The sequence below is a fragment of the Tachypleus tridentatus genome, chromosome 9, assembly GCF_004210375.1.
Source record: "Tachypleus tridentatus isolate NWPU-2018 chromosome 9, ASM421037v1, whole genome shotgun sequence".
NCBI classification, from domain to species: domain Eukaryota; kingdom Metazoa; phylum Arthropoda; class Merostomata; order Xiphosura; family Limulidae; genus Tachypleus; species Tachypleus tridentatus.
In genome coordinates this window covers 98,738,441-98,751,378 of record NC_134833.1, presented here as the reverse complement: position 1 = coordinate 98,751,378, position 12,938 = coordinate 98,738,441, and the positions used below count along the sequence as shown (strand labels likewise).

The 12,938-nt window shown below is 32.8% G+C and overlaps 1 long non-coding RNA gene across 1 annotated transcript in view; it reads right to left on the bottom strand.

Annotated features, from left to right (window-relative positions):
- Positions 1-2,731: 2,731 nt before the first annotated feature.
- LOC143225851 (uncharacterized) overlaps positions 2,732-12,938 on the bottom strand; it is a 23,528-nt gene continuing 13,321 nt past the window's right edge. The window contains exons 2-3 of the long non-coding RNA XR_013014106.1: positions 12,497-12,618; positions 2,732-3,370 (exon numbers count right to left, since the gene is read on the bottom strand). This is a non-coding gene — a long non-coding RNA (uncharacterized LOC143225851). The remainder of the gene's footprint in view (positions 3,371-12,496; positions 12,619-12,938) is intronic.

Sequence of the window (12,938 nt, the reverse complement as noted above, 5' to 3'; positions counted from 1 at the left end):
GTCCAAAATTAATTCACTTCAACTGTTTTTAAAAGCAGATAGTTTAAATTCAGCTTCTCACTTTCCTATCCCTCAGGAGCATACTGGTATGTTTGTGGAATTATACCACTAGAAATGAGCGTTCGATACCCGTAGTAGACAGAGCACAGATAACCCATTGTGTAGCTTTGGGCTTAACTCAAAACAAACAAAGTCAGCTTCATTTCCTTTTCTTACTATTTTACTTGAATTTTCTTCATTCGTAGAATTCTTCTGTAGTATTTTCTGATTCATATTTTATTTCCCGTTGTTTGTTACCGTTTTCCAAACTAAGTTCAATTCACCTTTTTTTTACCCTCATATTTTTTTTTGTCTTCCTAAGTTTGTGTGGAAAAAGTGTATTTGGAAGAAAACTTTCACATATTGCTAATTTAGTAAATAAGAAATGTAAAAAATATATTTTTCTAAAGACTTTAAGGAAGCAGAAGTATGGAGCGTAAGGACTATAGGGTAAAAAATGGGCCGAAAGATTTTTTACTCAAATGTAAAAGATATTCTTCAGGCGTATACCTCAGAATCCCTTTAATGTGCATGCAAAATTTCAGATCTCTGGAGTATTTTGTCTTGGAGATCCGGTATGACCAGATTGCTAGGGCGCTCGACTCGTAATCCGAAAGTCGCGGGTTCGAATCTTCGTCACATTAAACATACTCGCTCTTTCAGTCGTGGGGTGTCATAATGGGATGGTCAAACACACTATTCATTGATAAAAGAGTAGCCCAAGAGTTGGCGGTGGGTGGTGATTACAAGCTGCGTTCCCTCTAGTCTTACACTACTAAATTAGGGAGGGCTAGCGCAGATAGCCCTGTTTTAGCTTTACGTGAAATTCAAAAACAAACTTTTCTCTTGAAGTTATGGTGGCCACACACATACAGATAGAAAGATTCTTTTATTATTATAGATGGAACATTAGTATTTCACCAAGTTATTTTTGGTTACTTCTTTATATTGGTCCTTACAACCAATAAAAACAAAAAATGCTACTTAATAGACCGACCGCACTAGTAATAAACGCTATATAAAGAAGCCAGTAATTTGTTGGTTAAAGTGTTTAATATCTTTTGTTTGTTTGTTCAGGATTTACGAAGATCAGCCATTCTAGTGTCACACGTTACGTTGCCTTAAAAAGTACTTGAAAAGCCATCCCAGATAGCCATTTCATCAGTAATTTGTAAAATAATCCGAAACTTCGTTGTTTCAATACATTAGTATAGCATACGTGAAGAGAAAGGAGCTGATAATTATTCCCCCTTGTTTAAGAAGAGCATTTTATCTTAATTCCTTTTACACGATAAAAACGAAAGTAAGATAATTTAACTGTTTGACACGTCATAAAGTGTAAAGTGACAGCATGGATAAGCAGAATGTATAAAATTTCCAATTATGTTCTTCAAATCAAAAGCAATATCCAGTAAAAACAAAGAAGCAAAAAACATTACTGTTATAGAGAAATTCTGTACATTGAAATCTTTGACACTGGTGGTGTAGACCTCAATCATGCCGCTCACTAGAGAAGTAGGGAATCAATTATGTTGTTGAAAACACTTGATTTAAAGGTTAATGTTTTCACTTTTAACATGAAATAATTGAAGTATTTGACGATTAAAAACAACAATGGTATAAAAACTATTCATATTTCTTTTGAAAATCTATAATAATAAAAAAAACGTATCTGTTTTCGACCGTCAAAACTCCAGAAGAAAGAACCTAGAAATCTAAAATTGTGTACACATACTAAGTGGTTCCTGAGAGTGTGCACGGGGGTATTATTACTTATCTTATCCACGTACGTACGCGCATCTTTCTAATGAAGTAAGCTAGCGAAAATATGTATAGTAACGAAGTGATTCCTTGTATTACAAATTTTGCACCAATACTAAGCGGACCCTAAGGGTTTGCAACTGGGGATTATTATTTATCCTTGTGTTTGCATACCTGCACATTTTTATGTAAAAATCAAATTTATTAGTCATTGATGTCAAATGGCAGAAACTTCTGAAGCGTGTTGCATCGTTTTATAAAACTTTTTCTTCTGCAACCGCTACATTAAAAGAAGTGCTTTAAATATATTTTACTGGTTGAGACCTTGAAAACCTAGGATTTATAACAAGCTGTGTACAGGATTCTTTCAAATATTATTATTCACCAGTTTAACATTATAACATTAAAGTTTTAGTTTTTCAGTACAGCAGAATACTATAATGTTAGGTTGGAAATGTCATAATCAAACAGTAAGTTACATAATAATTATGCTAATTTGAATCTAAGGGCACTTCTGACACAAATTCAGTTTTAGTTTAACTGTTAGGCATAAATATACTGGTGTTAAAAAAAATGCTGGCCTCATTTCAAGCATACATCATTAAAATTGAGATTTATTATATTGCTGTCTATGACAGCTATTAGTGTTGTTGTAATTCAGCATACCAAAGTCATTAAAGGCAAAAACGTGTAGGTTTGAAGTCATAGCTATATCTTTAGTCTTGTGTGACTAGTAAAATGTGTTATTTTGAAAGTACGATGACAAGAAGTTTTTGTTTTTTTACAAGGACGTTTCCTATCAGTCCTTTCAAAAACAAACAAAAAAACAAAAAGAAAAGGATGTTGGTGGGTTAACAGAAGGTCAGTCCTTCTATTAGGCCGTAATAGAAAACTTATTTAGTGTACAGAGGTTGAGCGTTATATCAAAACGATTTTAGAGTTTCATTATATTGCTACAATCTATGTAATTAAATATAGTCATGCTCTATCTGACAGCCTTGTATCTGGAAACTAACCTTGCAGTGTAGCTTCTACTGCCAAATGTTTCGTCTTAATGTTATTGTTTATGAAGCGCATCACTCCTGCCTGCATGCTTTCCATGAAACATCTAGTGTACAAAAAAATGACGATTTTAACAATGTGATCACACAGAAATCCATAGGTTCTTCACCTGGCGGCTTGAACGATACATCTTTATACGGAATAGCATGCATATACGTTTCTTCTCCAGTCGCCTGAGTTATATGATGGTTGGAGAAACATGTTGCACAGGCAACTTAGGCACACATGACTTGTGTTGCTCTTACAGATAGATATCCTTTTGATTATGCTGTTCCTATGTTCTTACTTATTACAAAACATTACACGTTGCTTGCTATGGCTGGGGTACGACTTGTTGTTGGTCTTTTTCTGGACAGTTCTTCCACTCCATATTCCTTTATTTTCCAATGGAAGTGAGTGCAAAGGATATCCTCGTCTTGGGTCCCCCAGTGACACAGTGGTATATCTGTGGACTTCTATTACTAGAAACCAGGTTTCGATACTCTTGGTAGGCAGAGCACAGATAACCCTTTGTGTAGTTTGTGAATAAAAACAACAAAAAAACAATTAATCTTCGTCTTAGAAATTCTATATCTCCATTTCTATCACATTTTAATGATCTAAATTTATGAATACTTTGCGTCAAAATGAGCTATTTTATACTTTTCTCAAAAGTCGTGATCAATTTTGACATCCCACTAGCTTCAAAACTCCAAAAAGGTAATTCTGATGTATTTTGTTTAGCAGCGAGTTTACTGTGATCACATGTTCTGTTGATAATTAACTGAACTTTTTGTACACACAAGTGGAGTGTGGATGGTCATACCAAAATAATTTAGAAACGTACTCAAAAACAAATAAATTAATATAAGCACTTAATCTCTGGTAGGACAGTAGTAAAAGTCTACGGTCTCACAATGCTAAAATCTAAGGTTTGATTCCCTATAGTGGACACAGTAGATAGTTCAATGTGGCTTTGCTCTAAAACAAAAACAATGTTCAAAGTATCCAGCATTTTCTCCGTGCCTGTCGTAAGAGTGTTGTAACTAAAGCACACTTTTTCTTACGACAATACACCCCCATTTAATTATTCACCTGCATCTTTCCAGTATAGCACACCAAATGCTACAATATTCGAGTGGAATTGTAATCTACATCAATATAAAGTAATAATAATATTATCATTATAATCGAAATCAGTAGTGTGTAAAAATAGCATTTTAGATATAACTTTTATGTCCCACAAATCACTACGTAAGATGAATTTCATCCGATACCAAAACTCATTATTTCGGTTGGATGATGAGAGATAAATGTTCCTCTGATAGAATATCTCGTTCCAAGAGGAACAATAGTATTAAAATCATCAGATGTAAGTGCAAATTTTCTTCTCATTTATATAAACGTATAGAACAAAGACAATTATTACAAGTAGGAGTAGAATGCCATTACGTTGACGATAATAGTGTTCAACTCTGTAGTGAGGATATATACTGCCTTATTGAGACATTGGACAGAATAATGAGAGTTGTAAGAAAGACATTTTCTGCAGTGTAGTTATTGGGGTGAAAATGCTCTAAAATATTCAACCCGATGACGTTGTAAATATACTTACTGCAAAGTAGGTGGTTAGTGATGACAAGTTTGCTGTTTGAAAACACATTAATAAAAAACGTTGTACTCGTCAAGTCCTTAATTAGAATCTTACAACCGCAGTTAAGAGTTGGTGGTGAGTGGTGTTACAAGCTCTCAGCCCTCCAGTGTGTCGCTTCAAAATTAGGGAAGGTTAGCATTGATAGTCATCATGTAGCTTTTCGCTAAATTCTCTGAAACTAATAAACATGAGTACATACGTGACAAAATTTATGCCTTTGACAGTTGCTAAGAAACAAGAGAGAAAGCGAGAGATAAGCAAAGAGAGGATTATGTAATAAATATTAAAGTTGATAAGTAAAACAATTCTTGATAATAATATAATGATGTTGATATGATATGTACGATCAAGGCCAAATTGTGAACAAAGATTCATATTATTTTGTTTCTCTTTATTATGTACAATGAATAAATAGTTTCTATTTGGAGTTAATTATATTTAGAAAACTGTGCTAATAAATGACTTGCAATGTTGATTTTATTAGTTGTTACAATAAAATTGTGTTAAATTTGTGATGAAGAAGCTTTATGTGATGTAAACAGTTTGATAATTATACTTGCTAACTGACAATTTTCGGCAATCAAAAATAACAAAAAAAACCTTTTTTGTTGTAACTGAGTAATGGCACTGTTATATATAAAACCTAGAAGGTTCTTTTTGCGATATCTTGATTAAAAAAGAGAGTAAGTGCTAATAATTCTTGTTTCTTAATACTTTTGGCCCAACGGTTAAAACGTAAGACTGAGAATCAGAGCTGCTATAGTTTGTGACGACATGATGCTACCGAATGTGCTCCGAACATTCAACTATTGACGCGGTGTAGAAGTAACAGTCATTATCTTTGTTCGGTTTCAAAAAGCCAAACAGAGCTCATATGGTTGCGTGTGCAGCTAATTGGCTGCTCTCCCTATAGTCAGTAATTAGAAATTAGAGACTACTGTTACTGAACACTAACCTCGTCATTTAGTTCACGTTTAAATGAGATGCCATCCAATTTTTAAAACGTTTTCGTTGTTAACGATATTGTTTCAAACTGAATAAATTAAAAGTAGACATATTTTGTCTCAAGAGATAAACAAAGAGTTTGGAAGAAACCATCTTAATTTATATTAATAATAAACAAACGAAACTACAACGTGATAAAATCTGAAAATATGAAGAAATTGTTCATATATTTGTGCAGTAAAAGATGATTTTGAGGATAATACTTATTACAACTTAAAGTAAATCAGTACCGTTGTAGAGGCTAAGCCAACTGTTAAGTTCAGTAAAGCGGGAGTGTGCTTTGAAAGAAGAAAAAAAGAAAGAAAAAGGGCAATTCCTTATTTAAGAAATCACTAGTCTAGATTTTTAAAAAGTTTGAACTAAATTAAAACATAAATTAATGAAATTCTGTTACGGTTTAGGAAACTTCAAAATAAATAACTTAAGGTATGAAGATCAAGATGCATTTATAGAACAACCTGTTACTGTAATCTTTAAACCTTTAATTTTTCAAAGTTAATCATTGAGTAAAACTGAAAATAAAAACTAAGCTTTTGGTTTTCGAATTTATCATAAGAATTAATTCAAATTTTAAAGACTTTTCCAAATGATGAGCAGTTTTTGTGGCAGCTTTTTATATAATTTCTGTGGTTGATATGAAACATAACATTGAGAAACAATAACATTTGGCACAGGAAATTATTTTGTTATCTTCCATAAAGTGCATTACCTGATCAAAGTAGTCAACATTTTGAATGATTCAAATCAATGTGTTAATCTTAAGTGAGTTCCTGCTAAACTACAAAAACAAAATTGAAAAGATATCGAACTTAAAGAAATATAACTTATTAAATCAGAACACAATAAATGGACCATCATGAAGCCATCTTCAGATATATGACCTCCATAAATACTTGTTCCATTGTTTATTTTAAAGCAAAGTTACACTCACCTATAGAACCACGGATTTTAGTATTGTAAGTCTGTAGACTTACCGCTGTCCCACCAGATAACCCTAAAATATTTATGGAACGATGTTCATTTATATTTATAGTTTCAAATATTAGAATTTACAGTAATGCATGTTTTAAAGGATTATACTAATAAAGAAAATTTTGGAAGAATGGTGGTTAATTTTCTAATAAAATTCAGTACTTTAAAATTTTGAAAAAATACTTCTTGGGGGTATCTTGAAAGTTAAATCTTAAAAAAATTAGCATTCATTTGAAAGAAAGAATATAATGAAATGCTTAATTAATTTACAACAATAATTTAAATCATGTACTTTATAAAGGTATGGAAGAATGAACTCCATAAAATGGAGAAAATGATAATATAATCTCTTGCCCTAACACTTTTGCACAGTACTGTTCATTGGTACATAACTGTGATGGTAGCTCCAAGCGAATTTTGGTAAAACAATTTATGACTTGAATTTTAACTTTCCCATTAAATGTCAAGTATAAGTCTGAAGGCCTATAATGCTAAGAATCAGGTTTCGACACTCACGGTGCGTAAAGCACAGGTAGCCTATTATGTAGCTCTATGTGTAAAAACAAATAATCATAAATAAATCAATAATGACATAGAACTCATTATACAAGAACGGTTATCCTATTTATTTGATACGTAAGATATCCGCTACCATTTCAACAAACAAAACTTTGTAAAACCATCAGTATATAAAGTTTATTAATATTTTATATCTAAGGTTTGCTTTATACTAGTAAACACGATTTGCACCTCAAAAAGTATCTGGTACATATCCTCCTTCATGAAACGTATTCCTACTTACAATTAAGGTGTATTTTAAATCTTGGGTATCGTTTGAAATATTTCTTATAGATGTAAAGAAATAATATTATTATTAAGTATGGTTTATAAATTTACTTATTCTTGTTATAAATAATGTTTATATGCAATCCATCAACAGAAAACAAGATACGTATAAAATAACATGAACATTTAAGGTCATCAAATAGATCTAACGCATTGAAACAGTGACCTAGTCGTCTATTTAAATTTAAAATCCAACTGGACCGAACAGTGAACGAAACCACTGTATAAAAGACAGCTTATTCATTCCTATGTTGAGATAGTAACTTAAAAAAGACAATTCAACATGCTGATTTTGCTTAGGTTACAAAACACTGATAAAAACACCATTACAAAAATGAAATAATGTAATAGTATTAACACAAGAGGCAGTGTGGATTGCTGAAACTTAAGGTTGGCAAAAGACTTATTTTGGGATTTTTTCACAAAACTATACCATACCTAATTTTGAACTGAAATAATAGAACAACACCCATTACCAATTATTGAGTTACTGTAATCGAATACTGGGGTTTCACCATCACTCTCAAAATATATTCATGACCCTAGAGTGTAAAATGTGATTTTTTTCCGGTAACATGACAATTGCTATAAACCATCAGATAAACAGTTCAGCATGCTAACTGGTTTGTTAATAAGAAGTCTGGGTGTTCTCTCTCTCTCTCTCTCTCTCTCTCTCAGGATTTGGATAATCATATGTACCCTGGAGAGTCAGATGCACTTTGACCTCTTCCCCCTTCCTTTACTTATGTGATCATGCAGTGTTGGTTGATATAGTTACTGTTTTAGGGTCAGAGTGGGCTAAATTTCTCCGACCCTTTTCAGAGCAATGTCCATGTACTGATTTCATGCATTTATAGATGTTATTTTCCCTATCAGTAGGAAGTCTAGTTTGATGGTGGCCTTTTTTTGTCTCCTCTCTCTATATATTTATTATTATTGTATTTCTTTATTTTTTTGCACTTATTTATTTTTATGTTTAAAATATATGTTGATCGTGGAGAGGTGTTTAGGACTATCTTCATCATGTATGAGATACCTGTCTAGCGAGCAGAATAATTCATTTTTCATCCAATTTTTATCAAATGACGTTATTGTACTACATAGGAGTCTATCTGGTATGGTTGGTATGTTTGAATATTTATGTATGAATTTAGATAAAGTGTTCAATAGATCATTTTTTTAATTTTGCGCAAAGCTACACGAGGGCTATCTGCGCTAGCCATCCCTAATTTAGCAGTGTGAGACTAGAAGGAAGGCAGCTAGTCATCACCACCCACCGCCAACTCTTGGGCTAGTCCTTTACCAACGAATAGTGGGATTGACCGTAAAATTATAACGCCGTTACGGCTGAAAGGGCGAGCATGTTTGGCGAGACATGAATTCGAACCCACGACCCTCAAATTACAAGTCGAAAGCCTTAAACCACCTGGCCATGCCGAGCCTACTTATAGATCAAAAGAAGTAGAAATATGAAATAATAAGTTGTAAAAACTATAAAAGAAAGTCAAAAAATATGTCAACAATAATATGAAATAGGAAGCAAATATACAAAATTAGTAAATAATGAAGAAATAGAATACAAATAATGCTAATAAAAACTGTAGAGGGTGCTCTTTATCAAAAAGATTACATATTCCAATACAATAGTGTGTACCCGCAAATGTGAGAGGGCCAACATATTTATCAATTATTGTACTGTGCAAAAGGGTTAGGACAAGAAAATATTTCGACATTCTTTCTATTTTATGGAATAATTCTTCCATGTCGTTGCAGAATGTAAATTTCAACACTATAGTAATGCTTCACTGATCCCTGTTGATAACTAAATGAGCCAGGGTGAGAATACTCCTCCTTTTTTTAGCATTTACATATACTTGTGTCAAGGGCATTTCATGAGAGTTCAACTTGAATGGACATACTGAAAAATTTAGGGTCTAAAATAACTACCATCGTACCCCATACACTGTCTTAATTATATAGAAAGAAGACAGCATATGGTATCGGTATATACTAGAATAAATCAGTTTAATAGCACTCCACAAATAAACCTTGATAAAAACAGAGCTTAACACTAGTTATTTGGTTTTGTTGTCACGACATGACTCAAAAAGCGTAGAGAATTGTTAATAGAGCAGATATTTCACATAAAAACTTTATGTGATGCCTTAAAGACTGTCTGTAGTTATTAAAGCAAAAGGGGTACACATAAAATATTAACTGTTTACTGAACTCAAACACTTTCACTGAGTTTCTGATGTATTAAATATAGAGATTAATAAAACTTTGATGTTTCATTATTGATTTACCCTCCGTTGTCTTTTGAAAGTATCCTGAATTCTAATGTTTACTTTATCTTAACACTTTTACGCAGTATTGTATATATTTGATTCACGACGAATTTGAAATCATTCTACAACAGCTGCTTCACACCAGTATAGATTTATGGCAGGTATATGTCACAATTCTCTTTGAGAAAGGAATATTCGCATAGCGTGAATTCGAAACAATGTGGAGTAAAATGACGTAAAATGTCGAAGAAGAGACTTCAACGTTCTCTGTATAAGTGAAAAGCTCGTACAGCAGAACACTTACGACAATTCTGAAACCACAACATAAGTCAATGTGAGCCAATGCCTTCATTCACAAAATGAATCCCTGTCACACTAAACATGCTCACCCTTTCAGCCGTGGGGGCGTTATAATGTTATAATGTCAATCCCACTATTCGTTGGTAAAAGAGAAGTCCAAGAGTTGGCGATGAGTGGTGATGACTAGCTGCATTCCCTCTAGTCTTACACTGCTAAATTAGGAACGGCTAGCGCAGATAGCCTTCATGTATCTTTGCGCGAAAATTCAAAACAAACCACAAAATGATCACTCTGGTCACAAAAAGAGAATAATGTGGCCCAATCACATACTTTTGAACTTCATACAGCTTAAAAATAAAGGTGTGGGAATATGCACTGAAACTAGTATTACACTGAAGATGTAAACTGAGAGCCAGAATGTTTGTATGCAGTGAATAGAGGTAATGATGCTGCTATCACTGGAAATAGTTGTCTTAAAATCACATAGTATTGAAGAGATTTGTTAGAAAAGGAGATATTAAGGTCTAAATTTTGCGAATGATTGATGAACTCGCTTAGATTTTTACAACTGCAAACTATAGTTTCGGAGATGTTATAAGTGGAACAACCATAGAGGTTTCGTGTGCTTTTTTTTTCTGAAAACGACGTGAAACGTGCTTTTCTACCACACCTAAAAATATGTTGGTATACATGGTTCCATTTTTATTCAGATGACAATTCTACTAACTTGACCAAACATTAACCGCAAGTGAAATAATTAACGAATTAATTACTTTCTCAGTTACTATGTATGATGGTGTTATCTTACATTGTATCATAAATATATTTTGTGGTTTATGTACTTTATTTCAGAACGTGTGTGTGCGTGTTTTCTTTCAGCAAAGCCATATCGGGTTATCTGCTGAGTCCAATTTCAGAACGTAATCTTATGTATGCACATTTTAAGCTATCTGAAAAACAAACAAATATGATGCGAGATAATTTATAATTTTCTTAAATATGCTCGAAAATGGATTATCAGAAAAATAAATCTAGGTACGTTATTAAAGCATGAAAAGTTTCAAAGGAAATATTTATATTATCTTTATATATTTTCCTACTTAACTACAAAAATTATTTTTTATGGTTGTAAAAATAGAATAGTTAATCTTAATAACTTTTTTTAATATTATAAAATTCGAATACTTTGGAGACGAAAGTTTGTGTAGTACTTAGTTGTTTATGGAGATTAAAAATATACTATATAAAGATGAAAAGCAGTCCGTCTGTCACGCCGATGTATCGGCCCTTGCGGTACCAATAAACATACAATTTGCAAAAATTTACCATGCTTTTTACTACGATAAGCAAATTTGTGTTTTTAAAATTCTTCCAGCCATATATATATATATATAAATTGGATGATGCGCTACCGTGAGCATATAATTAGATTTGAGAGTAGAATGGTAGAGACCGTGATAAGTAATCAAATCGAATAAGATAAGCACGTGCTCTACGCTCGGTATTGCTAGCGCACAAAAATCATAATCGTTGGCTGAAATTTCCCGTTACGTTTGCTTGGTTGTCGAGAGGACACACTGGCGAAGCATCGCCAACTTTTGTCCAATCGCAACCCTCGGCTACAACTGTATAATAACCCGCATGTTTTACCCGCATCACATTTAAATATTGAAAATGCCCAGGTGAAAGCGCACTTCTTTAGCTCGTCAGGCTAATAAAGGCAAATCCAGGAAGACAGTCCACAGAAAATATCCCTAAATTCATAATAAGCTTAACTGCCTTCACCATAACAGTTAATAACTTGCAGGATCATATAGTTAACCAAGAAACACCAAGGTCTTTGAGAATCAGTTTTTCACATGTTTTCAGTCTATAAGTATTTATCAAAAACAGGAAAAGAACATAACTTATATATGTATATATATATATATATATATATATATATATATATATATATATATATATATAAGTCAAAACGCTAGTCAATCAATACTTAAAGGAGATGACCAAATATACATAAAAGAAATAGTAGAAAACGAGAGTCATTCTCCATACATATATTGTTACTAGATTATAATAAATTTCTAGAAAACATGTTCATAAAACATTTAGTTAGATACGACCAATCATTATTTTCCCGTCATATGGCGGACATACAGCTTCTTAAAAAAAGCATCCAAAAAGTAATGCGCAAAATGAAAACAATGATAGCCATATAAAAATAAAAAGGATGTTCTTACAAAAGAGTAGCCCCCCCTCCCATTAGCACAGCGGTATGTCTGCGGACGTACAATTTTTAAAACTGGGTTTCGCTACACCTGGTGGGCAGAGCACAGATAGCCCATTGTGTTGCTTTGTGCTACACTTCAAAACAAACAAGCAACACAAAAGTGTAAGAGAGACTTCATTCGAGTGAGAGAACTGCTATGTTAAAAATTGCTTGAACATTATAAAATCTAAGACAGTAAAATACGAAATGAAGTAACGTTACTTTTGAAAAGTGGGGCAATAAAACGTTGCAGTTAAAAGTCATGGTAAAACCTAGAGTTTTCGCAGATCTCATCAGATTTTGAACGAAAACATTTTTTACCTTTTTGTTCACAACGCGCGTTTTCTTACATCTTCACAATCATCTTGTATTCTATAGACAGTTCTAGTATCAGGGGTTCGATTCCCCTCGGTGGGCTGAGCAGATAGCCCGATGTGGCTTTGCTATAAGAAAAAAAACACACACACACAGTTCTAGTATTGTTAATTATCTTCTGAGTACCAAAGTAAACTGGACAATTATTTTAAAATGAAATAAAATCGTCAAAAAATACGATAACAAACCTTAAATGAAATTATGTATAATTAGGTAAAATATTTATTAAACAATAACTTTTTACTGAAACAGGTCTCTCAGTCTTACAGTGCCTGAAACCAGGTTCGATGTCCGTGAAGAGTAGAGCCCATTGTTTAGCTTTGCACTTAACTGCAAACGATTCTCTTTGTTTGATTTTTTGAATTTCGCGCAAAGCTACACGAGGGCT